This window comes from Podarcis vaucheri, assembly GCF_965113315.1.
Source record: "Podarcis vaucheri genome assembly, chromosome: 5".
Taxonomy (NCBI): domain Eukaryota; kingdom Metazoa; phylum Chordata; class Lepidosauria; order Squamata; family Lacertidae; genus Podarcis; species Podarcis vaucheri.
This window is the reverse complement of record NC_138763.1, coordinates 26,508,051-26,531,914: the sequence shown is the minus strand read 5'-3', so window position 1 is coordinate 26,531,914 and position 23,864 is coordinate 26,508,051. Positions and strand designations below refer to the sequence as shown.

The 23,864-nt window shown below is 44.3% G+C and overlaps 1 protein-coding gene and 1 long non-coding RNA gene across 3 annotated transcripts in view; one reads left to right on the top strand and one right to left on the bottom strand.

The window, feature by feature from the left end:
• Positions 1-4,170, bottom strand: part of LOC309533387 — a 40,980-nt gene extending 36,810 nt beyond the window's left edge. Inside the window, exons 1-2 of one of the 2 annotated variants that reach the window (XR_014220198.1) lie at positions 4,003-4,170; positions 1,879-1,985 (exon numbers count right to left, since the gene is read on the bottom strand). This is a non-coding gene — a long non-coding RNA (uncharacterized lncRNA). Of the gene's footprint in view, positions 1-1,878; positions 1,986-3,973 lie in introns of both variants that reach the window. The other variant, XR_014220199.1, reaches the window with a different exon arrangement.
• Positions 4,171-4,237: 67 nt separating this feature from the next.
• Positions 4,238-23,864, top strand: part of AGTR1 (angiotensin II receptor type 1) — a 53,468-nt gene continuing 33,841 nt past the window's right edge. The window contains exon 1 of the mRNA XM_082224563.1: positions 4,238-4,627. The gene's annotated coding sequence lies outside the window, so the exon portion shown is untranslated. The remainder of the gene's footprint in view (positions 4,628-23,864) is intronic.

Sequence of the window (23,864 nt, the reverse complement as noted above, 5' to 3'; positions counted from 1 at the left end):
TGCCTTGGTCGCGCTGGTTGATGATCTCCGGCGAGCTAGGGACAAAGGTGAGAGCTGTTTCCTAGTTCTGCTGGATCTCTCAGCGGCCTTTGATACAATCAACCATAACATCCTTCTGGAGTGTCTAGAGGGGCTGGGAGCTGGGGGCACTGTTATACAGTGGTTTCGCTCCTTCCTCCTGGGCCGTGTTCAGAAAGTGGGGGGGATGAGTGTTCAGACCCCTGGGCCCTCACTTGTGGGGTGCCTCAGGGTTCTGTCCTCTCCCCCATGCTTTTTAACATCTATATGAAGCCGCTGGGAGAGATCATCAGGGGGTTTGGACTGGGTGTCCATCAATATGCAGATGATACCCAGCTCTACCTCTCTTTCAAATCAGAACCAGTGAAGGCGGTGAAGGTCCTGTGTGAGTGCCTGGAGGCGGTTGGAGGATGGATGGCGGCTAATGGATTGAGGTTGAATCCTGACAAGAGAGAAGTACTGTTTTGGGGGGACAGGGGGAGGGCTGGTGTGGAGGACTCCCTGGTCCTGAATGGGTCAACTGTGCCCCTGAAGGACCAGGTGCGCAGCCTGGGAGTCATTTTGGACTCACAGCTGTCCATGGAGGCGCAGGTCAATTCTGTATCCAGGGCAGCTGTCTACCAACTCCACCTGGTACGCAGACTGAGACCCTACCTGCCCGCAGACTGTCTCGCCAGAGTGGTGCATGCTCTAGTTATCTCCCGCTTGGACTACTGCAATGCGCTCTATGTGGGGCTACCTTTGAAGGTGACCCGGAAACTACAACTAATCCAGAATGTGGCAGCTAGACTGGTGACTGGGGGCGGCTGCCGAGACCACATGACACCGGTCTTGAAAGACCTGCATTGGCTCCCAGTACGTTTCCGAGCACAATTCAAAGTGCTGCTGTTGACCTTTAAAGCCCTAAACGGCCTCGGCCCAGTATACCTGAAGGAGCGTCTCCACCCCCATCATTCTGCCCGGACGTTGAGGTCCAGCGCCGAGGGCCTTCTGGCGGTTCCCTCATTGCAAGAAGCCAAGTTACAGGGAACCAGGCAGAGCGCCTTCTCGGTAGTGGCGCCCGCCCCGTGGAACGCCCTCCCATCCGATGTCAAAGCGATAAACAACTACCCAACATTCAGAAGACATCTTAAGGCAGCCCTGTTCAGGGAAGTTTTTAATGTGTGATATTTTAGTGTATTTTTGGTTTCTGTGGAAGCCGCCCAGAGTGGCTGGGGAAACCCAGCCAGATGGGCGGGCTACAAATAATAAATTATTATTATTATTATTATTATTATTATTATTATTATTATTATTATTATTATTTTCCTTCTCTTTGATGGGCTTCCTTCCAAGATGGATGAGCTGCATCTGCCCCTCACTTCCCTCTACAGCACATGCAGAAACTGTCTTCTTGACCATTGGCCCCACCACAGTGGTACCTTGGTTCTCAAACTTTATCTGTTCCGGAAGTCCGTTCCAAAACCAAAGAATTCCAAAACCAAGGCATGCTTTCCCATAGAAAGTAATGCAAAATGGATTAATCCATTCCAGACTTTTAAAAACAACCCCTAAAACAGCAATTTAACATGAATTTTACTATCTAACGAAACCATTGATCCATAAAATAAACAATGTACTGCAGTCACACAATCAATCAATTAGTAGCTGAACTGGGTTCGACACAGTCACATAAAACAAAAAAGAGGCTCAAAAACAAAAATGCAAAATAAATAGCAAAAACAGACAGACCTCAGCGTAATACTCAAAACGGAAGTGTGGCACTCAAATTGGAAGCATAACGCTCAAAACAGAAGCGCAACACTCAAATCGGAGCACGTTAGGCTTCTGAAAACAAAGTTCGCAAACCGGGACACTTACTTCCAGGTTTGCAGTGTTTGGGTTCCAAGTTGTTTGAGTACCGAGGCATTTGAGAACCAAGATACCACTGTATTGGTCTCTTCAGTCTCATCTTATTGGCTGGAGAACTGTATGGCAAAATTCAGAGAAGTGTGACTCTATCAGAAGTGAGGGAGAAGTCACCATAACAGGGCAGCGATGTGATGTGGCACTAAAGGCACCAGAGGGACCAAGAATTCTGACTGGTGGGGCACAGTGAAGGCTGGTCCAAGCTCTGTATGTGTCTGAAAACCTGTATAGCAACGCCTAGGTACTGCTCCCACTCAGGTTGATGACAGAGAGACTTTGCAGCAGACGTGAGATTTGTGACTCTGCCTTCCCCTTCCCCTCCCCTCCTACATGCAGCAAGCATGCCTTTCGTAAGAAAGTGCTGAGCACGCAAAGAGGCTGTAAAGAAAAAGAATCTTGGCATTCATTTCTCATTCCAGTGATATCTCTAATAAGAAGTTCAACCAAATCTGACTGCAGCTCTGGATAAACAGTTCTGCGTTAATAAATACAAATTTGTTCTATGCCCAGCTCGTTAATCATGGAAGAACAGAGCTTACAGCATTGACACATTTAAACAAAAGGGTCTTTTCTATGCAGATCTCACAACATAACTCTGGTGGAATTAGGATTCCCGCCCCCTTCATTGTTAAATGAACAATATTACATCAGCATCGTGTTACACAGAAGTGTTGGGTGTGTGCACATCAGTCACTGTTGACTCTGCATCGCTGCTTGGAGAAAATTCATCTTGGGCAAAGATATATTCCAGCTTTCGAGAACACCAAGGTGTCCAGGGCTTCACTGCTAGACAGAGAAGCTCAAGATCTGTAGCTTAAGAACTTTCCAAGACCTATATAGTACCTATATTTGTGTCTCCAAGTTGGCTTTTTTACTGCTGGGGAGGAAGACCTATAAGTCTCCTTGGAAGAAGTTCTAAAGTGCATTTCAATTTCTGACTTAGCAAACAGATGTGCGAACACATGCTGCCAGACTACTCCCCATTGAATATACATGAACAGCTGCTGAAAAACATATGTCACCCTAGTTTCAGCATCAACAGCAAACTGAAGAAGTGTACTTGTATTGGCTTGATAGCATATAGCCATCACTATCACCGCCAGCATAATTTGATAAATAATGTAGGTGTCGATTAAAGATCCCTTATCTGTACAGTCATACCTCATGTTACGTTCAGTTCAGGTTACGTCTTTTCAGCTTGCATCCCGCGGCGACCCAGAAGTACTGGAAAGGTTTACTTCCGGGTTTCGCTGCTCGTGCATGCGCACTCAAAATGACGTCATGCGCATGCGCAGAAGCGGCGAATCGCAACCCACACACTTCGTTCATGTTCATGTTGTGAACAGGACTCTGGAATGGATCCCGTTCGCAACCAGAGGTACCACTGTATTTTGTTTTAATGCTAACCATATACCCACCGTTACCTATGATGGGTTGTTGTGCACAGCCACGGCTTATACACTTGCAAGCAGGCCTGTGATGGGGTTGGGTGCTATGCACTCCTATAACCTTATGCAGACATTCGGCACCGCGTAGATTCCCGCCTGTCCGCCCAATCGGCGTCCTCTACAGATGAAGGCTACGTCGATGCGTGATTCCCCAGCCCAAACCCATTGTTGGGAGGGCTTCAGAGGCTGCCGGAGCGGGGTGGGTGGCGGTGTCCGCGAAATACTAGGGCAGATCACAACCCACATGGAGTGCCCAGACCCTACTACGTCAGGCGGGTCTGCCTGAGCCTCAAAAACCACGGGATTCTCGTGGGATGCTCAGCATAGCGTGTGCTGGACTCAGCTTAAGATGTGAGCAACTTTCTCTTTCTGCGCTCTTTCCCTGCAGTTTCTACAAATCTGTGCGTTTCACTCCGAGCACCCCGACGCCAGCATCCTGCCTTCCTCGCAACTGGGGTGGTAGAAACACAAACACGAGTGGGAAACAAATACGCAGGATTTTTCAACTTTGCAAACGGCACTTTCCGGGTCTGTCTTTCTTCACTGGTCGCTCTCCCCCTCCCCTCTAATAAGTTATGGAGAACAAGCTGTCCCCTGACCTAAACGCGGTGGGGGATCCAAAGCGCACCTGAAACAGATCGACCCCCTTCCCCGCAGCGGTAGGGACAGGAAGCGGGAGCCTCGGGCGGCGTTAACAAGCGGAACGGGCGGAGGCGTGTCCGTCGACAGCGATTTCATTAGCGGCGCTGCTGGGCTGCGCTGGACGGGGAGGGGGCGGCGAGGAAGCGGGTCTGAGCCGAGGCTGATTCATTCACGTGCTGGGAGGGGAAGTGGGGCGGGGGGAGAAGCGAGGCCCAGAACTAGGGGCTCTCCCAGGAGGGAGCGGGGCGGGTGGAGTGTGAGCTGGAGGGGAACGCAGCCGCGCAACGAGCAGCCGCCCTGGCTATAAATCCAGGGGGGCGAAGCCAAACGGATCCAAGCCTTAGGACAGTCCTGCGCGCAGCCACCCAAGGGACTGAGGCTGCTGCTGCCGCCGCCGCCTTCTCGCAGCAGCAGCAGCAATAGTAGCTGCAACACACCCAGGAAGGTGAGACGCGCGTGGCTTCCCCAGGGTGGAGGTTCGTGGATGCCGAGCTACCCAGCCCGGCCGAGAGACAGAGAAGAGACCGAGAGAGAAGAGAGGGAGAAATCCGCAGTTGCACAGCCGCTTCCAGCGCATCCTGCCAAGCCTTGCAAGTTTCTCCTCTCGCCTTGTAAGTTTCCTCCTCCTTCCACGCGTCTCTGTACTGTTCCCTTTCCCCTCCTGCCCTACCAACTCCTGAAATTTGGTTTTTCTTCCTCCTTGCCCACATGCAAACTGCTGCCTTGGTTGTATTTATTATCATTATTTGTTATCACCGTCCCTGGAGGGAAAGTTTCCTCCACCACCCCTTTCCTTCTGAGAAAGGCTTTTCCCTCTTGCTTCCCATTTTACATGAGAGAGCTGAAAGTTTTCTGGCATAGACTCCAACGACGTGATTTCTAAATCTCACAAGCCCTAAGGAAATACGTGGGACTCAAGGATGGGTGTGTGTGGGTGTGTAGAGCTATAGAACAGGACCTTTTCTTTTCTTTAATGCTTTTTTGAGAATAACTGGCAATCCTGTGATTTTTGTATGCATGCAAAAGCATATTTGAGTATAGGCACAAAACTAAGCCCTCTTTTATATGCATATAGTTAAGCACATACTTAACCCTACTCTCTTCCACTCAGTCATCGAAGTCAATGGCATTTAAAGATACTTAACCATTGCTAGGATCAGGCATTATTCTTTGGAAAGTTTATTGCTATCACATCATGCTTTGCCTCAGATACTCAGCTTGTTCCATGCTTCATCAAAAGAGCAATGAAAGTGTATCTGTGGTTTTCCAAACTCTTCTAACAGAGTGTGCATGTGGAAGGAATGCCTTGTTTACACTGTGCTGAAAGTGCAACTCCCTTAATTACTGCTAAAAGCAATAGTTTTAACAACCAGAGTCCACAAGGAAGACCGATTGCTTGTTCCAAGGACACCTCTTTGAAACGATGCCACAGATTTATCTGCTTGCAGAAGATAGAGGGCTTGTGCACTCACAAGTCCTGTCATGTGAATCATCTCATATTTCTTGTCAACAGGTCTAAGGCACCATTTAACAGAATCAGCGACAGACCTACCACAAGCCGACAACTTTCCAGCTTATTTCTAGCAACTTCCCAATTTATTGCTAGCAACTACTAGAGGCCAAGTCAAGCCATAACTTTGACTTGACAAATCAGTTAAGGGGAACAAACTGAACTGGCAAGACCTGTCCTATTTTCCACAACTTTCAAAATAATGTTCCTACTAGGTTTATATTGACTCTAAATTGCCCCTCTGTTTCTGTTAGATTCCTGCTTCCTTACAGAATGAATTTTGTTGGCATCCGTGCAAGGGTCAGAGTTTAATCATACTTACGGTGCAATCCTAGGCATGTTGGCTTGGAAGTTGAATGCCCCATTGTATTCACTAGGGCTTTAATCCCTGGTGCGTTTGCATAGGATCGTAGCCATAACCCTGTGCATCATCAGCAACTTGGTACAAAGTCTGTATCCTCAGTAAACAAGCATACAAAACCTCAGAGCACATTAAGTCAAAGTTTGTTCTTATGTCCATCTGGTAGCAATGGTTACTGTTGCAGCAGGTCAGGTTTCTACTATGTTGCACAGGGAACATCCGGGACCACAGAGAGTTTGCATGGCAACTCCATATTTCAGACATTACCCACATTTCAGACATTACCTGACCATGCAAACAGTGAACTGCAAAGCAAGGACCAGTTGTCAGTCGTTGTGAAGTTGTTGTGAAGCCTGAGTAATACAACAGGATGGTCTCTGGTATGTGTCAAGTAGCTTCAATATAAACACTGTGTGCTGTGTGATACGTGCAAATAAATATGCACCAAAGATCAAATGCCATTCCTTTATACCTCTGCCCTTAATCCGAAATTAATAGTGTTGCACCACCAGTACAGTTGGCAGCAGAATATGTCCCATGACCTTTCGGATGGAGCTGTGACGCTCCAACAAGAAGCTGACATTTTATTTTTAAGGCAAGGTTAAGGGAAATGCCTGCAAATAACAATAATCATGCAGAGATCATTTTAGAATTCTGAAAATGTCACAGGCAAGATGTCGATCCCTCTTTAAGTGTGTAAAGTGGAATGTGTGTGGACATCAAAAGGGCTGAAATGGGGAAGGGGTGATGTATCAGGTGAGGGCAATGGCGGAGACTTCATACACTTGGAGACCCACCAAAACTTCAAATCTGGTGCTGGGGGAGAGAATACCAAAGCTGGTCACATGCAATTCTCAGGCGTGGCCCAAGGGGTGGGAGAAGAGTCGTGCTTGAGTGGGAGCACAGCCTACACCAGAAGCAACTCATTCCCTTATCCCACCACAGTTGGCAGAGAAGCAAAGGAAGGCTGAGTCCTTTCTTCACCTCCCAAGCTACCATGAGGTGGGGACAGGAAGGAGGTTGGGCTCGGGGACAAAAGGCCCTTTAGCATTAGTCCAGTGACCCTGAGCCCCGTTCCCTCCATCTCACCTGCAGTTGCTTAATGGATGATGCCTTTTCACAAGTTATCTGTGTGCCCAGATGCCCTTTCTCCACCAATGCAGCTGTTCTGAGGGACACTATCTCTTTATGGCAGGGGTGGGGGGGTCCCTTTTCAGCCTGGGTTGCGATCCCTTGCAGAAAACCTTCTGGGACCCATATGTTAGCAGTAAGAGGACGTACAGGCACGGCTCCTTCCAAGCAGGCAAGAGGAATCCTGAAAATTCGTGGACGCATTCCAGCCAGATAAACTTATTTGGAAGAGGGCACAGAGGAGGACTGGTGAGGAAGGGTGTGGCCTGGGGGGTCAAAGAGAGCGGGCTGGATGGCCACATTCCCTTCCCAGCCCCCTGCTTTATGTGGAAGGACCATAACTTAGTGGTAGTGAAGCTACAAAGGTCCCAGATTCATTCCCTGGCAGATGGTGGGAATGATATCTGTCTACATGCTGCTGTCAGTCCTAGTAGACAATGCTAGGTTAAATAGAAGAAACTATTCCATCCAGCTCTGTCATTACGTAGAGAGGCAGGACTGTGTCTTAATCCCTCTTCAGGCAATCTCTAAAACTGTAGAGTCAATGCACAATTGGGGGGGCAGAGGGGAACAAATGTGCCAGCTTCCCTCCTCCCCCTGTGTCACTATTGTTGGAGAGTGAGTGACAGTTGGAGAGTGAGTGACAGTTCCTGTGCTGCTGTTGGCTCCCTGCACATTTTAGAACCCTGGAAAACCACGATTCCAAAACTCATGGGGAGACTTCTTGCTCCAGAAGTTTGCCCTCCAACAAATGGTGAGCGAGGAGAATGATGGCGCGCACACACCCCTGCTGCATCTCCCCTACCTCCCCATATTTTTAATCTTCACATTTAGTGAATCTTTGACAAGGACACTATATATCCCCACACGAGCCCAAACTCACCAGTTGGCATTGTATCTGTTGCTTAGGATGTTCTGTAATGTCAAATTCCAACTTGCTAATATTGGGACAGCCATGTTTTGGGGAAAAGACTGTAATTCCGTATTGGAGCACACAGAAGGTCCCAGGTTAATCTCTGGCATCTCCATTTACAAGGACCAGGTAGCAAGAGATGGGGAAAGGCCTCTACCTGACCCCTTGGAGAGCTGCTGCTATTCGTACAACTTTCTGCTACTTCCACAGATAATACTGGACTCAGGCCACGTTCACCTTGTGAATAGGGATTGATTGTTGAGCCACTCTGAAAATTGTAGCTCTAGGGCTCTCCTAACAACTCTCAGCACCCTTAACAAACCACAGCTCCCAGAATTCTTAGAGGGAAACCATGACTGTTTAAAGTGGTGTCAGAGTGCTCTAAATGTACCGTGTGAATGTGGCATGAGATGGACAAATAGTCTGACCTAGTATGTTCCTTTATTGTTTGTATTTTATTTGTATAGTATTTTATTTCGTATGAAACCAGCTGTTTAGCTGACATAAGGTCTTCAGGCAGGAATTCTTTCTGGAAGAAGAAGGGTTCTGTGCAACTTGGAAGCTTGCTAGTGTCCTGGTGCTCAGCCTAATCCTTCAGCAGGTTTCCTGAAAAGTAAAGCCCATGCAGTTTTTTGGGGCCTGCTCCCTAATTAACATGTGCAGGATTCCAGCCTTAGTCTTTGGATCCTGAAATCCCCAAATTGTGTGGAGGGGGAACATTCCCAAGATACATTTGATTGCACACATATTTCATATTTTCTTTTATCTATCTTATATCCTGTCCTTCCTGCATATTTTAATAACCAGAATTTCTGCAAGATTATTGTTCCTAAACACAAAATTAAAATCATTAATGAATTGTTCTGGGGTGGTTTTTAACAGGAGACAGGAATTAGCATTCTAATAGCACATCTTCACAAAGTTTGAATGATGTCCGATTACCACCCATAGCACTAAGACCATTATGTACCTCCTGAGCGCCTTTACTGAAAGGGAGAGAGTCTTTTCAGAAGGTTGGGGATTTGAATAAACAGCTGACACATTTTCCTTTCCACTTTAAGAAATCCAACTACCTGAAATGAAGGTGATCCCTGATAATACACGCTGGTGTATAAAAGTCAAGCAATAATCAGTGTGGCTTGTCTTGGAAGAGTGTCCCACATTCTGTGTTCGATCTTGCCAAAAATCCTGTTGGCATTGGTGGAATTTATGACAGCCCAATGGATCCAGTGGTGTCCAAACTTTTTTCAAAGAGGGCCAGATTTGAGGAAGTGAAGAGCTGTGGGGGCTGACCAAAGGCTCGACCAAAGTTGCTGACCTTTTTTTTTTTAAGGATTGAAGTTGTTGAGCTGATTTTAGAGTTGGAGATGTTGAGCTTCTTTTAGTATTGAAGTTGTTGAGATTTTTTAAGGATTTTACCCCAGGAAATGAACTGCCACAGGGGCCAGATTGGGCCCCCAAAAACAGACTTTGGACATGCCTGGATTAGGCCATAGCACTGGGGGCATGTGGCAAGTGCATTTACGGTATTGCAGGGTGGACAAGTGGATCTGGCCCCCAAGCCAGATCCAGAAGTGGCCAAACCTCTGCAAACCACTTTGACAAGTGAATGGGACCATCCTATCACATCTGGTGTTTGTAACTTCCATTCACGGCTGGAAAGGAATAACCGGGAACCAGGGTTCGAAATTAACCAGTTGCCAGGTGCATTTTGCACCTGGCCATTGACTACTTGAGACCAAGTGAAGATGCCAGGGTGCAAGGATGTTACCTGACATCACCGCCATATGGAGGTGCTTGCCTGGGGATCATTAGTTTCACACGCTAATACCCCATCCTGTAGAATTCTATCAGTTATACTTTATCTGCACAATTGGGATGGATTTCAGGAATCAAAATGCTTTTTCTGGGCTGCCTGAGCAGGAGCAGTGAACAACGTTACAGTTAATTGTTGTAGCTTGTCTTCACTTAATCAAGTGGCTTTTCTTCTTTAAGTTCTCAAAGCTCTTAACCCAGCTCAAGGTTGTCATCTGAACTAGCCAGATGTTTAACTGAGAATCAATCGCAGTCAGTCCGTTGTTTGAAAAATATTACATTAGTCTTGCCCCAAAATGGCAGCTAGGCATTCCATTTTGATGACTGTAACCTTGGTTTACCTAGCATTTGGCACCTAGCTTATACGTCTGAGTTTCTAACACTGATGCAGATGGTTTTTTGTGTGAGTTGAAGGACTTTTGGATATCCAGGTCCCAATCCTTATAGGGCTTTAAATGGAGGAGGAAGAGGAAAGAGAAAGTCAGAAAGCGCCAGTATAGGAAATGGAGAGAAAATCTCTGGGTAGGCAGAAGTGTGATTATTATTATTATTATTATTATTATTATTATTATTATTATTATTATATTAGATTCAAGGCATCTCCAATTAGCATCTTCTTCAGGGCCACTCTTAAACACAGCAAATCTTATTCTTTGGTCTCCAGTGGCTCTTAGAGCAGCTCTTGGAGATACAGCTAGGGCAATCTTTTTATATCATTGTGTAAAAACATCAAGCAATTGTCTCTGTGGCTTTGGAGTTACTGAATTTATAGCACTGGAAAGTGCCATGAGAACATAGATTTTCAGTGAGCAATTATTTCGAAAGCATGTTAAGGGATTGTTTACTCAGTCAAGATTCAGATTGCGATTTAACAATTCCAGTGTGATGTGTACAGAAGCGAATCATGCCAGAGTTTGTCAGCTGCAACGACTCCTTGCTCTTTACCGCACAGGAGCCTATTCTCTGCATCTGATCACCCTTTACATCTCCCAGGTTTGCAAATTAAAAGGGCAAGCAGGATTACCTTGCCACTTAATTCTATGGAAACACAAAGCAAGAGAAAATCAATCACCATTCACGGGTTGCATTAGCTTGGTTGTGAAGATCATTCTGATGTAAAAAGGTGGGCAAATGTTAATTTCATTGGTGACTTATTCACAGTACAGATTTATTTAGGTTTTTTGCTATATTTTCACCTCACTCATTAATTGAATTCGGCACAGGTTAATAGTACGTCCAAAGAAGTCTGGATTAACTTTTTGGGTAAAGGTCTAATTTCCATGAAGAAAATCTTAGGGAAAGTTGTATTTCCCCAGATTATTCATGAAAATTAGATAGCACACCCAAGTTCTGCAATACATTATATTAATTACTTTTTATTCCATTCATTTTACAGCCCCACCCTCACTTCAGTTCATCATTCCAACTACAGTGTGTGGCAAATCTCTGCATTATTATTTTTCCAATGGGCAATTAAAACCAAGTAATGGGAGTATTTCTGTGGTCAAAAAATGGGATAGAAAGCTGTAAAACAAAGACATATTTTTGGGCCAATTTATGCTTTCATTGGTGAGCTGGGATGTATGTTCATCCAATCATCAGTGTACTATAACATACTGGCAAAACTTTTCAGAGTTTTCTGTTTTAAATTCTACATTCCCTCAGAACATGCATTCCATGAGGCCAGAGTGCCTGTCTAAATCATCACACGAACAGCAAGAACCCTGGCAAGCATAACACTTTGTCCATGCAGATAGTCATGCTAGCGAAGGGATGAATTTAGGAGTTAGCTGTTGGCATTTTCTGCAGCAGGGATCATTTGTTATTTTTCCTTCGCATAACACTTAACACTTGCCTTTCAGGAAGAGTGGCATTGCCATAATTTGCTTAGATTAGTGTTGAAGAGGGACATGTTGTTTTCTTCACCCTCTTATCCATTTCTATCATATGTATTAGATTGTGAGCCCGTGGACAGGGACTAAATTGCAGAAGTGTGCACAACAGCAGTGATTCCCAAACTGTGGACCTATGAGAGTGCTGGGGGGGGGGGAGAGAGCTATATGCATGTTTTGAAAAGTGAAGACACTATGTTAGATGCATCCACCACCTGTGCCCATGCTGTAGAGGTGAGGTCCTCTACCACACTGATCCTACCCCTTGTTGATATATGGGCAGCAACCACATCTCAAGGGAGGACAGATACTAGTCTGAGGTACTCTAGTGCAGGTGCAAAGGCAGAGGCAGTAATGTTCCAGGTGGACAACCTCCACATCCTGTCGAAGGAAACAAGACGAGGCTGCTGACCTTTCTGAAGCTACATGTGGTTTGGGGTTGCCCAACTGTTGCTGGCCATGAGTTTGGCATGAGTGTTGGGATTAGCTAATATTGGTCTAGTGAAATCATGGGAGTGTGGTTAGACCAATCCTGGTCTTTCACAATTTAGTCCCTTTACATGTGAAATATAAAGCTTAGAGAGAAACTTGGAAAAAGCTGGGGTGGGCCTTACCTGTGCTTTAGATTTAAAGCTTTCTTATGCTACCTTAACAGTCATAGATTCCCCATAAAGAATTCTGGAGACTGTACAGTGGTACCTCTGGTTGCGAACGGGATCTGTTCTAGAGGCCCGTTCGCAACATGAAAAGAGCACAACCCGCAGCGGCGCATCTGCGCACATGCGGGTTGTGATTCACCGCTTCTGCGCATGTGCATGATGTCATTTTGTGCTTCTGCGTGAGCAGCAAAACCCGGAAGTAACCCTTTCCGGTACTACCAGGTCGCCATGGGACGTAACCTGAAAGAACGTAACGTGAAGCGGACGTATCATGAGGTATGACTGTAATTTGTAAAAGCTGAAAGTTCTTAGAAGACTTCCTTCTTCTTCAAGGAGCTACAATTCCCAGAGTTCCCTGGGAAGAGGAATTGATTGTTCAGCTGCTCTGAGAATTGTCATGACTGTTCAAAATGGCATGATACGCAGATGGGGCCTAGGATTATCTGGTGCAAGAGCCTAGGCAGAACTGGCTGCAGGTATGAGTGAGTCTCCAACGAAATTTCCTCAGGGGACCCCCCTCATTTGCAAGTGATCCATGCTGGGCTGTTCTGCTCACAGCCACAGTGCTCTGATCCATGCTGGATGTCAGGAAGCCAACTTGTTACATTTCCCACAATGCTCCTGATATTGCACCTTTGGGGCATTGTGAGAAATTTAAGAGCCCAAACCCAGCCACTTGGCTGAAGCATGAGAAAAACACATTTAAAGAGGGACCTTGGCAAGTATCAGTGGGCCCTGCCAGGCTCCTAGGAGCTGCCCAGGGATGATGTGTGCTAAATAGGGTCAGCAAAGGGATCACAATATATGTTGTTTGGAGAGAGCCAGTGTGGTGTAGTGGTTAAGAGCGGTGGACTTGTAATCTGGTGAACTGGGTTTGATTCCCCGCTCCTCCACATGCAGACTCCTTCGGGTAGTGATAAAGCGGGATATCAAAACACAATATATGTTGTTTGGAAAGCATGGTTCCATCCTGTAGCCCCGACTGGCTGGGTAAAGGAGAGAGCAGGACACAGACAATGCTAAATGAGCCATCCTGCAATTGTAGAGAGAATGCCTCCTCATGGTTCTGGAAGGTATTGAAGAAAACAAGTCAGGAAAATATACCGTACCTCCAGATTTTGTCTATGCCCCCATGTATTAAGTGCAAGAAACATAATTAGCCATGAAGGCATAGAGTTGTGAGGCAGGGAAAGGTCCATATCCATGGTTCCTGTTGTATATAAATCATCATATTTGCTTGAGAGGAGAAAAGGGAATTGGACTGAATCATTGGTCAAATGATTCACCGATTGCCCAGTCAGGTGTAATAAAAGATTATGACAATGAGCTTTTAGCCACGGAGCAGGAAAAGGGAAAAGCATTAACACTCCTTTGGTTTTCAAACTTCCACTTCTCCAGGAAGTCCTTCAGTACTTGTTCACCTGCTTCTAAAATTCCTAGGATTCTAAGGTATATCCTCTGTTGCTCACATACATGGGTAGGCAAACTAAGGCCCGGGGGCCAGATCCGACCCAGTCGCCTTCTAAATCTGGACGGTCCGGGAATCAGCGTGTTTTTACATGAGTAGAATGTGTGCTTTTATTTAAAATGCATCTCTGGGTTATTTGTGGGGCATAGGAATTCGTTCATATTTTTTTCCAAAATATAGTCTGGCCCCCCACAAGGTTTGAGGGGCAGTGGACCGGCCCCCTGCTGAAAAAGTTTGCTGACCCCTGCACATAGGACAGGAACTGTTTTTATATATAGAACTGTAAAGCCCTTTTCATGTGTTACTTGTGCACAAGACAGTTCTTTGTGGGGTTATACTGCTGTCTCTGCCTCCAACACTGTGTGCCCAAGGCTAATTTTGTTTCTGATGCCCACACGTTGACTAGTTGATATACCCACTTTTAGATATTTCTGTTAAAATGTAAAACGGTATACAGTAAGTAAATCTGAGGATCCCTCTAGCAACAACAGAAAAAGCAAGAATGGATTTCAAATGTACAACCCAACCTGAAAACCTGTGAAAACAAGGGAATTCCAGATACCTCGCCTTAAAACTGGGGTGTGCAAATAATTCCCTGCAATTTCTGCACTTACAGAGTTTATTCATTTCTAAGAATGAGGATTAATTGAAGAAACGCTGCTTTTGTTCAATAAATCTCACAGGAAAGTGATTATAAACCTACACATCTTCACTATTCATCAACACAAATTAATGTGTAATCTGTGGTTGATCATTTGTTAAAACTCATTATTTGTTAAAACTCATTATTTCCATTTGTAATTTGCCTTTAGTCATTCACTATCTCAATATTTAAATAACTATAGTTTCATAGTCCATGTCACTGTGATTAAAAAGTGACAAATTGCAAAGGACTTAATTGTCAGTGGCAAAATGTGAACGGGAGTAAATTAATCCACATAAACTGAAGTTGTACAGGCTGCAATCCTATACCTGCTTTCTTGATCTTTATGGAAACTTACTACTTGTTAGACTTACTAATAATAATAATAATAATAATAATAATAATAATTTATTATTTGTACCCCGCCCATCTGGCTGGGTTTCCCCAGCCACTCTGGGCGGCTTCCATAGAAACCAAAAAAACACTAAAATATCATACATTAAAAACTTCCCTGATTGCATTGCTAGGATTTTTCATGGAAGGGCTTTATCTGAAGGAGTGTCTCCACCCCCATCATTCTACCCGGACACTGAGGTCCAGTGCCGAGGGCCTTCTGGCGGTTCCCTCGCTGTGAGAAGCCAAGTTACAGGGGACCAGGCAGAGGGCCTTCTTGGTAGTGGCACCCGCCCTGTGGAACGCCCTCCCACCAGATGTCAAAGTGAACAACAACTAACATACTTTTAGAAGATAGCTGAAGGCAGCCCTGTTTAGGGAAGCTTTTAATGTTTGATGCGTTACTGTATTTTAATATTTTGTTGGAAGCCGCCCAGAGTTGCTGGGGAAGTCCAGCCAGATGGGCGAGGTATAATTATTTATTTATTTATTTATTTATTTATTTATTTATTTAAACAAACATCAAGAGCTCCAATCATTAGCCTCCTGCATTATGCTAGTATGTAGCTCATGTAGAGCATGAGACTCTTAATATCAGGGTCTAGAGTTGAGCCCCACATTGGGCAACAAAGTCCTGCGTTGCAGGAGGTTGGACCAGGTGAGTCTTATGGTCTCTTCCAACTATAATTCTATGGTTCAAATAAACTTATCTGCAAGATGCCCCCAACCTCTTGAATGTTTTTGGCTGATCTACTTCATTGCTCTATCTAGAAAATAATTCCAGCTGAGACGCATTTGTAGCGATAAAGCAAATGTGGTATTCTATTTGCTTATCTTCACTGGAGAATTTCATGCTAACAATGTAGCCCACAAACAAGTTATACTGGAGCTTTGGGAAAGAGTGGTTGATCAAAGTTCCATTCTACACACATAACACTTGATAACTAAAATGCTTCAAACTTAATCCAGAGAAATTAAGTCGTGCTTTAATCCCATTGAAATAACGGGACAGGATTTAAGTCAGTTGTGACTAGGGATGGGTGAAACTGGCTCTTTGTGTGTTGGATCACACTCTTAGATATCCCAAACTTTCCTCAAAAGCAGAGCAGAGTTCCTGTTTGCTGAAACTGGGGCTAGACTGGGAATGAGTTTTTAACTTTTAACTGTGTTTCAGTAATGGGAGCAGCTATAAAAGCACTTATCAGCTGCAGTGTATGGAGTAATTGATATTTTTCTGCAACACAAATGTTCCATAAAGCAGGTACAGATACAGCACTAAAAGCTGTTTTTCAAATAACTGTATCATCTTCTATAAACACTGGCTGACGAGTGAGTAAAGTGAGTTAATACAGTCATTTCATTATAATGGATCTTCTGGTTTTTCTTTTCTTTTCTTTTAATCCTTTGTAATTCACTTCCAAATTGCACAACCACATATATGTGTGTGTGTGTGTGTTGTTTAAATCCATTTTGAACAAATTAGTGTCTTTTCCAACTAGCAATGAGAGCTATGCATGGTAGTGATCATCGCTCTGTCCACTGGAAATCCTTCTCGACAGCCTTCTGGCTTATGAGATTTCTTCAGGCATTGTCTCCGTAAGTGTCTCTGTGTGGACTTTTGGATTGTTTTTGGTGGGCCTCAATGCTACAGCCTGCCTAGTGTCCTATATTTTACCTGCCCCATCCACTAGCTGTTGCATAGGCATTTCATTGGGCCAGCACCGGCAAGTCCCTGTTTGCTAAGTAAAGTAGGGAGGGGAGTCAGAGAAGTTATGAGGGTGGGAGAAGGAAAGGAGGTGGATGAACCCCAAGTCTTAAGTCTCTGCTGTGCCACAAAGCTCACTGGGTGTGACCCTAACCTACCTCACATGGCTGTTGTGAGGGTGAAAGAGGGGAACATTTATGCTGCTCTGAACTGCTTGAAGGAGATGAATGGATGGAAGGAAGGAATAAGAGATTGGTGCTTTAGCTCCCTTTCAAATGTTGTGTGTAGCATGCTAGAATATGCCATCCTTAGCCGTAGAGCCTTTAATACTTGGTGGCACTAACTTTTTAAAAATCGCATTGAATGTAGTGGGACTTGCTTCCAAGTAAAACACCATGGAATTCTGTGGAACATACTTCTCAGTAAACATGCACGGAACTGTGCTGTAAGTACATTATATTTATTCATGAAAATAGTGTTTGCACATCTAGAAGGATGCCAGCTCTCCCCCCCCCCCCGAATCTGAGATATAACAGGCATGTTTACAAAGCCAAGGAACCTTCAAATTACAGCATTACATTCTCAACAGTTTAGTTAAAGATCTGTCAGGCTTTCCATTGTACAATTTACTGTAAATTGTGCTTGCTTAAGAGGGCAAAAATTATGTAATTTGTAATCTGATTTTAAGACCGATGGTGTCTGAGGAAATAGAACAGGCCTTATATTCTGATAGATTCTGAAGTGACGAGACGAGGGTTTTCTCAGATACAGAACTGGCCATTAGATTGACTTTTTTATTTGTAAAAGGCCTCTTCTTTCCAGGTCTCCATCTCGCTTTAAGGATTTAAGTGCAACGGTTCAACTTCTTGTTAACTACGACCTTAGAATAATTACATTGGACAGCCTCACCATTGGGGGGGACCTTACTAAAATATAACACTTCAAAAAAGGAGATATTCAAAAGTAAAAATGTTAGGAATTACCTGAAGCAGAGAGAGAGAGAGAGAGAGAGAGAGAGAGGGAGGAAAAGATTATGAGCCAAAGAATCAGCATGGAGGCTTGTTAATGAATCCCTCATTATGGTCAAAGAAGTAAGCAGAAGGGGGGAGGGAGGGAGAGATAGAGAGAGAAAATAGTGATCTGTTGCTATGGAAGGGGCCTCTCTGCTTCAAATGCCTTCTGGGTGCCTGCACCAGCAGAGGTCAGGCATGCAGCAGCAACCAGGGAGACAGGGTCTGCCCAGTGGTGGTGCCACCTAATTTATAAAGTGTCCTCACCAGACATCAAAGCTTTCTGATGGCAGGTTAAGATCTTTTTATTCTAAAAGGCTTGGAGTGGCTGGCTCTATTCCTGTTTTGATGAAACTATACTCTGGTTTTAGTTTTAAGGCTCTCCAACATTTTTTACTTACCTTTAGCTTAAGTTTTACTCCTGTCTGCCTGCCGCCATTTTTTGCACAATATGCTTTTTTGTTTATTTATTGTAAGCCATTTTCATTTTTTATTGGAATAGCAGCATAATGTTAAATAAAATATAATAATAATAAACGTGCATGGCCCCAAGTAGAAAAATATATTTCAATTTTTTTAAAAAAAATTGAAAATAGGAGGGCCATAACTCAGTTCACATTTCTCAAATATATACATTTTGGCAAGTAGTTTTATCAAATATCATGCAATTTTAGTATATTATTTCTGTTTGTGCATTTTTACCACACTTTCCCTAGCATATGTAGTTGTGTACACATCTTTTGTTTGGAGAGCTACATTAGAAAATTTGGAGAAGTGTGAATGATGGATAGCTGCTTTTCTGTTCATATTTTGAGAAATGCAAATTAAAATGTGAACAAAATTGAATTCCACCCCCCAAAAAAAAAACATCCTGGCAAAGACACGATTGCATACAACCCTTTGGGCTGGGAATATATTAATCAACTGTACTGAGGAATATATTGAAAATGTTACATATATCAAAGTCCCCATGTGCTACATTGTGTCAGTGAATTAGCAATATTAGCAATTGTATCCATTAGTGCAATATAGTAACGAACTCCAGATTCCCTCTATTCCTTAGAGGTCTTCTGCAGGCCCGCATTAAATGCCCTCCAAGCAAGCTGTATCTATATAACCAAGTTCCATAAATGTTACTTGCCGTATTTTTATGGAACCTGCATGGGTAATCAAAGACCAACAGGCGAAACAGTTGCTGAATAGGAAAGGATTCCTCAAGGGGGGACTCAGTGTTGTAAGTGTGTTGACATTTTGTCCAAGCTTCACCTTCCTGAAGCAAGCAAAAGTTCTGAATTTACTCAGTGGATTTTCCTAATGTGTCTGGTGGATTACATACCATGAAAGAATCCAGAAGTCACAAAGCTTCCTATAGGTTTCATACAGGTTTAGCTCAAGTCTTTTCACTAGAATTACACACTATTCGCATTCATGTACAATAATCAGAAAATAAGTCCGTTGTTTTTTTTTTTGTTTGGAATTTTCTCTCCCACTAGCTTTTGTGAAGGAGTGTCAGTTCAGGAAAGTATGTTACACCTTTGCCAATAAACAGACACGAAGCACATTAGGATGATATATCTTAATTGCAAAAGACAAAGAAATTGTGGGGCTACCTATAACACTTTGGCCAGCAATGATTAATAGGAAGGAAATAGTATGAGATAGAGGAGTTAAATTGCATTTAAAACCACTTAGGGGGTGAGAAAGATAAAGCCAGGAGACATGAGGCTTATCTAAAGGACAGAGAGATCCAGAGTGTTATTAAATAGCAGGCTTTCCCAACCTTGAGTCTCCAGCCAAAATGGTCAATGGTCAGGAATGATGGAAGTTGCAGTCCAACAACATCTGAGGACCAAAGGCCGAGAAAGCCTGCAATATAAGAAGACCAAATTTATTGTCTGAGAATGGTTCCTTACATCCCTCTTGAGAATGGATAGCGCAGTTTTGGTCCTTGGGAAAAGTTCAAAGTTTTCAGAAGTGTAAAGGGTTTTTGTTATGTTTTTGCAGGGGAACCCCAAATGGAGAAACTCCCAAACCACCTAATGATGTGGGCATGGAATGCTTCCTGAAAAGTTCAACATTGTTTTATTAGAACGCCAAGTTTCTAGACCTTATTGTTTCAAATATATATACTTGAAAATGCATGGGTTTACTGAAATTCCGTATTTTTTGCCCTATAGGACACACTTTTTCCCCTCCAAAAATGAAGGGGAAATGTGTGTGCATCCTATGGGGCGAATGCAGGCTTTCGCTGAAGCCTGGAGAGCAAGAGGGGTTGGTGCGCACCAACCCCTTTCGCTCTCCAGGCTTCAGGAGAGCCCCACCGCCAGCCCCACAAGCTCGGGGGACAGCGGGGAGGTGGAACGCCGCCATCCCACTGTCCCCCAACCTGGTTTGGTGGCTGGCGGCGGGCTTCCCCCTCCCCCAGCCCCGCAAGCTCCCAAAGCGATGCCGAAGCTGAGGGGGGAGGGGGAAGCTCGGGTACCTGAAGTCAGATGGCTGACTGATTCCATGGCCTGCAAAGCAAGAAGAACTTATACAAAATAAGAGGAAACTATGAACATCTATATCATTCACATAGATGGTAGAAGTCACATAGTTTACAGAATCCAGCTTCTCTTGGTACAGAATTTGGATTATCTGGATGCAGACTTTTAATTGTTTTTAATTGTGGGCATAGCGCTGGAGATAGGCCACTTGACAGCTTTTTGAAGCAGTTCACTACTTAGAAATGCTAATGATTAAGTAAGTAAATAAATTCCAATTCTTCTGGAGCATTTCAAAGGTACCAATACACCTCTATTTATAACATATCAATGATAGTTGAAACCTTTTTTAAAGAAAAAATTGATGTTGAGTTCAAGGACTATGTAGACTGCTCCAAATGCCCCATTTCTTTGCTCCTCCTCTCAGACTTTCTTTTTCACTGACACCTTTCAGTCTCTTGTTCTTCAGACCATTTTGCTCATCTTCAACTACTTTGCCTTTGAACACCATGCTCCCTTAGCTTCCTGACCTGCCAAACCTCTTTCCAATCTCAGGCTGCCTCATGAAGCTACCCTCTCTCTAGGACCTGTTCATTGTTATTGTTGTTGTTGCTGTTTAGTCGTTTAGTCGTGTCCGACTCTTCGTGACCCCATGGACCAGAGCACGCCAAGCACTCCTGTCTTCCACTGCCTCCCGCAGTTTGGTCAGACTCATGTTTGTAGCTTCAAGAACACTGTCCAACCATCTCGTCCTCTGTCGTCCCCTTCTCCTTGTGCCCTCCATCTTTCCCAGCATCAGGGTCTTTTCCAGGGAGTCTTCTCTTCTCATGAGGTGGCCAAAGTATTGGAGCCTCAGCTTCAGGATCTGTCCTTCCAGTGAGCACTCAGGGCTGATTTCCTTCAGAATGGATAGGTTTGATCTTCTTGCAGTTCATGGGACTCTCAAGAGTCTCCGCCAGCACCATAATTCAAAAGCATCAATTTTCGGCGATCAGCCTTCTTTATGTTCCAGCTCTCACTTCCATACATCACTACTGGGAAAACCATGGCTTTAACTATACAGACCTTTGTTCATTTTTATAATCCCAGCTAAACTGATGCTTTCCCCTTCCGTCAGAGTAGCAGTACTACATATACTGCGTTCCATAAGCAGCTGGTGTATTTGTGAACACACGGGCACTCAATTTATTGGCTTCAGTGCCACAGGCATAATACGATGCAGATAGATTAGTCCTCATTTAAAGTTCAGAAATCAAATTGTGATGTGATGTAAATAACTGAAAAGCTCTGTGCTCTCTGTCAAGTCTTCCTTGGTCATCTATAGCCAGTTATTCTGTGTGTGTGTGTGTGTGTGTGTGTGTGAGAGAGAGAGAGAGAGAGAGAGAGGCTTTATTGCCAGAAACTGCAAAGAAACCTTTTTCCTTTGCCACATTCTTTATCTTTCATCCCGCTATGATTCAGCACAACCTCACATGGAGTGCATAAGACTGCAGTTCAAATTTAATAGCCTTGATACACTTTTATGATTCAGCGTGAGATATGACATTTCCCTTAATCGTTGACTCATCTGCAGATAACAAATGCAGAGGGTGATAAAGTTGCCCAGCATGCGAAATGGGAGGAAAATGGAGCCTATAACAGCAACCTATTAAAATAACACATTTCTCTTGTTTATGGGGGCAGATATTTGTATATGTACTGGATTGATAGACATGAGAATTTTTCACTTAAATCAGAAAAACGTATAGGAGGAAATGCTTGGGATTTTTATTGTCCCACTGTGTAAAGCATAGTTGAAATGTTGAGAATGTATCTTCTGAATTTCCACCGCACATCTCATTTATAACTACAGCCCAGCTTTCTCTAAGTTAGGTGGGCCCACATATGGTCCACCATGGGTTTTTGAGTGCCCCCTCATTAATCTCATTGGCTACGATACTGCCTTTGATGACAACTTGTCAGGAATTTGGAAGCTTTTTAATTTTTTACTTTCCCCATTTACCTTCGTTGGGCTTCCCCAACTGCCCTCAACAGTTCTTAGCGAATCAACTGGGGTGTGAAAGAAGAAGAAGAAGAGGAAGAACCTTCCAAAACGTGTAATGTTTTTCCCCTGCTTCTGGGTGCACTACTATGACATCACCACAGCTTGTGATGTTGCCAGCAGCCAATGGTTATGGATTGTTCCTGTAATGCTACTGAAGGCATCACGGTAAACAGTTCAGTCAGCATAATTGGAGCCAATGAAGTTTAACTGACATTAATTGTAATACCAGAAAAGGACGCTTGTCCCATGACGCCTTGCAGAGTCATGCTGCATATATTATTATTATTATTATTATTATTATTATTATTATTACCCCACCCATCTGGCTGAGTTTCCCCAGCCACTCTGGGCATAGCCTCCAGATGATGTGTCCAGCCTTTCCCAGTCCCTGCCACTACCCTCATGTTCAGCAGCATGTGAAGGTGTCCTACACCTCAAGGGACGTAGGTGGCACTGTGGTCTAAACCACTGAGCCTCTTGGGCTTGCCGATCAGAAGGTCGGTGGTTTGAATCCCCATGACAGCGTGAGCTCCGGTTGCTCTGTCCTAGCTCCTGCCAACCTAGCAGTTTGAAAGCATGCCAGTGCAAGTAGATAAGTGGGAAGGTAAACGGCATTTCCGTGAGCTCTGGCTTCTGTCACGGTGTTCTGTTGCGCCAGAAGCGGTTTATTCATGCCGGCCACATGACCTGGAAAGCTGTCTCTGGACAAATGCTGTCTCCCTCAGCCTGAAAGCAAGATGAGCACCACACTCCATGGTCGCCTTTGGCTGGACTTAGCCATCCAGTGGTCCTTTACCTTTTACACCTCAAGTGAAAACTTGCGGATCAAAATTGGGAAGTGAGATGTGAAGTGATTTTAATTTTTTAAAATATTGGGATTCTCCATGACTGTTAATGTGGTGTTTTAGAAGTAGGGGGAGCACGGCTATGTGAGGAAGGGAGTGTTGTGGGAAGAGAGTCTTTGAGTATATAGCAACGGTATTTCCTACCCCCCCCTGCAGTGACAAAATAAGCAATCTTGAGCAAGCTTAGATGTTTCACAAGGCTCAATCAACATTCTTGTACATTCAGTCCCACAAGAGAAGGAATTTGCTTTCTCACTCTAGCAACTTACACATCAACTCAACAACTCAAATTGTTTCTTTTCTTTGCTGAAAATGAGCTCCCAGTTTGCATATCTATTTTTATATCAACCGAGAGACAGTTAATACCGGAGCCATTATGACAATTTTATGGATTTAAATAGAAAGAGCAGAGAGCAGATCTGCCTGCCTCTATACGTCGCCCATCAAGCTAGACTGCTATTCCAAATATAGTGAAAAATGAATCTTTTGGTGACCTTAGGGCTCAATTCAGTGTTGGCAAAAGAATTCGCAAGAGCTTGCACCTAAGCTATCATGGCAGGGCCAAAGCCTAGCGGATAGAAGGAAGCAATATGTCTATGAATGGCAGTTCCTGGGAATGATGAGCGTCTGTTGCACTCATTTCCTGCTTGTGAACTTCTCATAGGCATCTGGTTGGTGACTGTGGGAACAGAATGCCGGATTAGAGGGGCCTTTGGCCCGATATAGCAGAGTTTATGACTTCGCTCTCTTCTGACCAAGCAAAAGCATCCTAGTTGCTGATACTGACTTAGCAGACTCAGCCATCTTTTACTTGGATCGTTGTGGGAAATCTGTTCAGTCCAAAATCCAACCCCCTACCATGTGCCGAGCTCAGGAAAGGAAGAGGGGCCGTGCACCACTGGGCTTCTGGAGGTCAGGGATCCTAAGGAGCATTGGCTCCAGCCCAACATGATCTCTGTCATCCACACATGTGGGC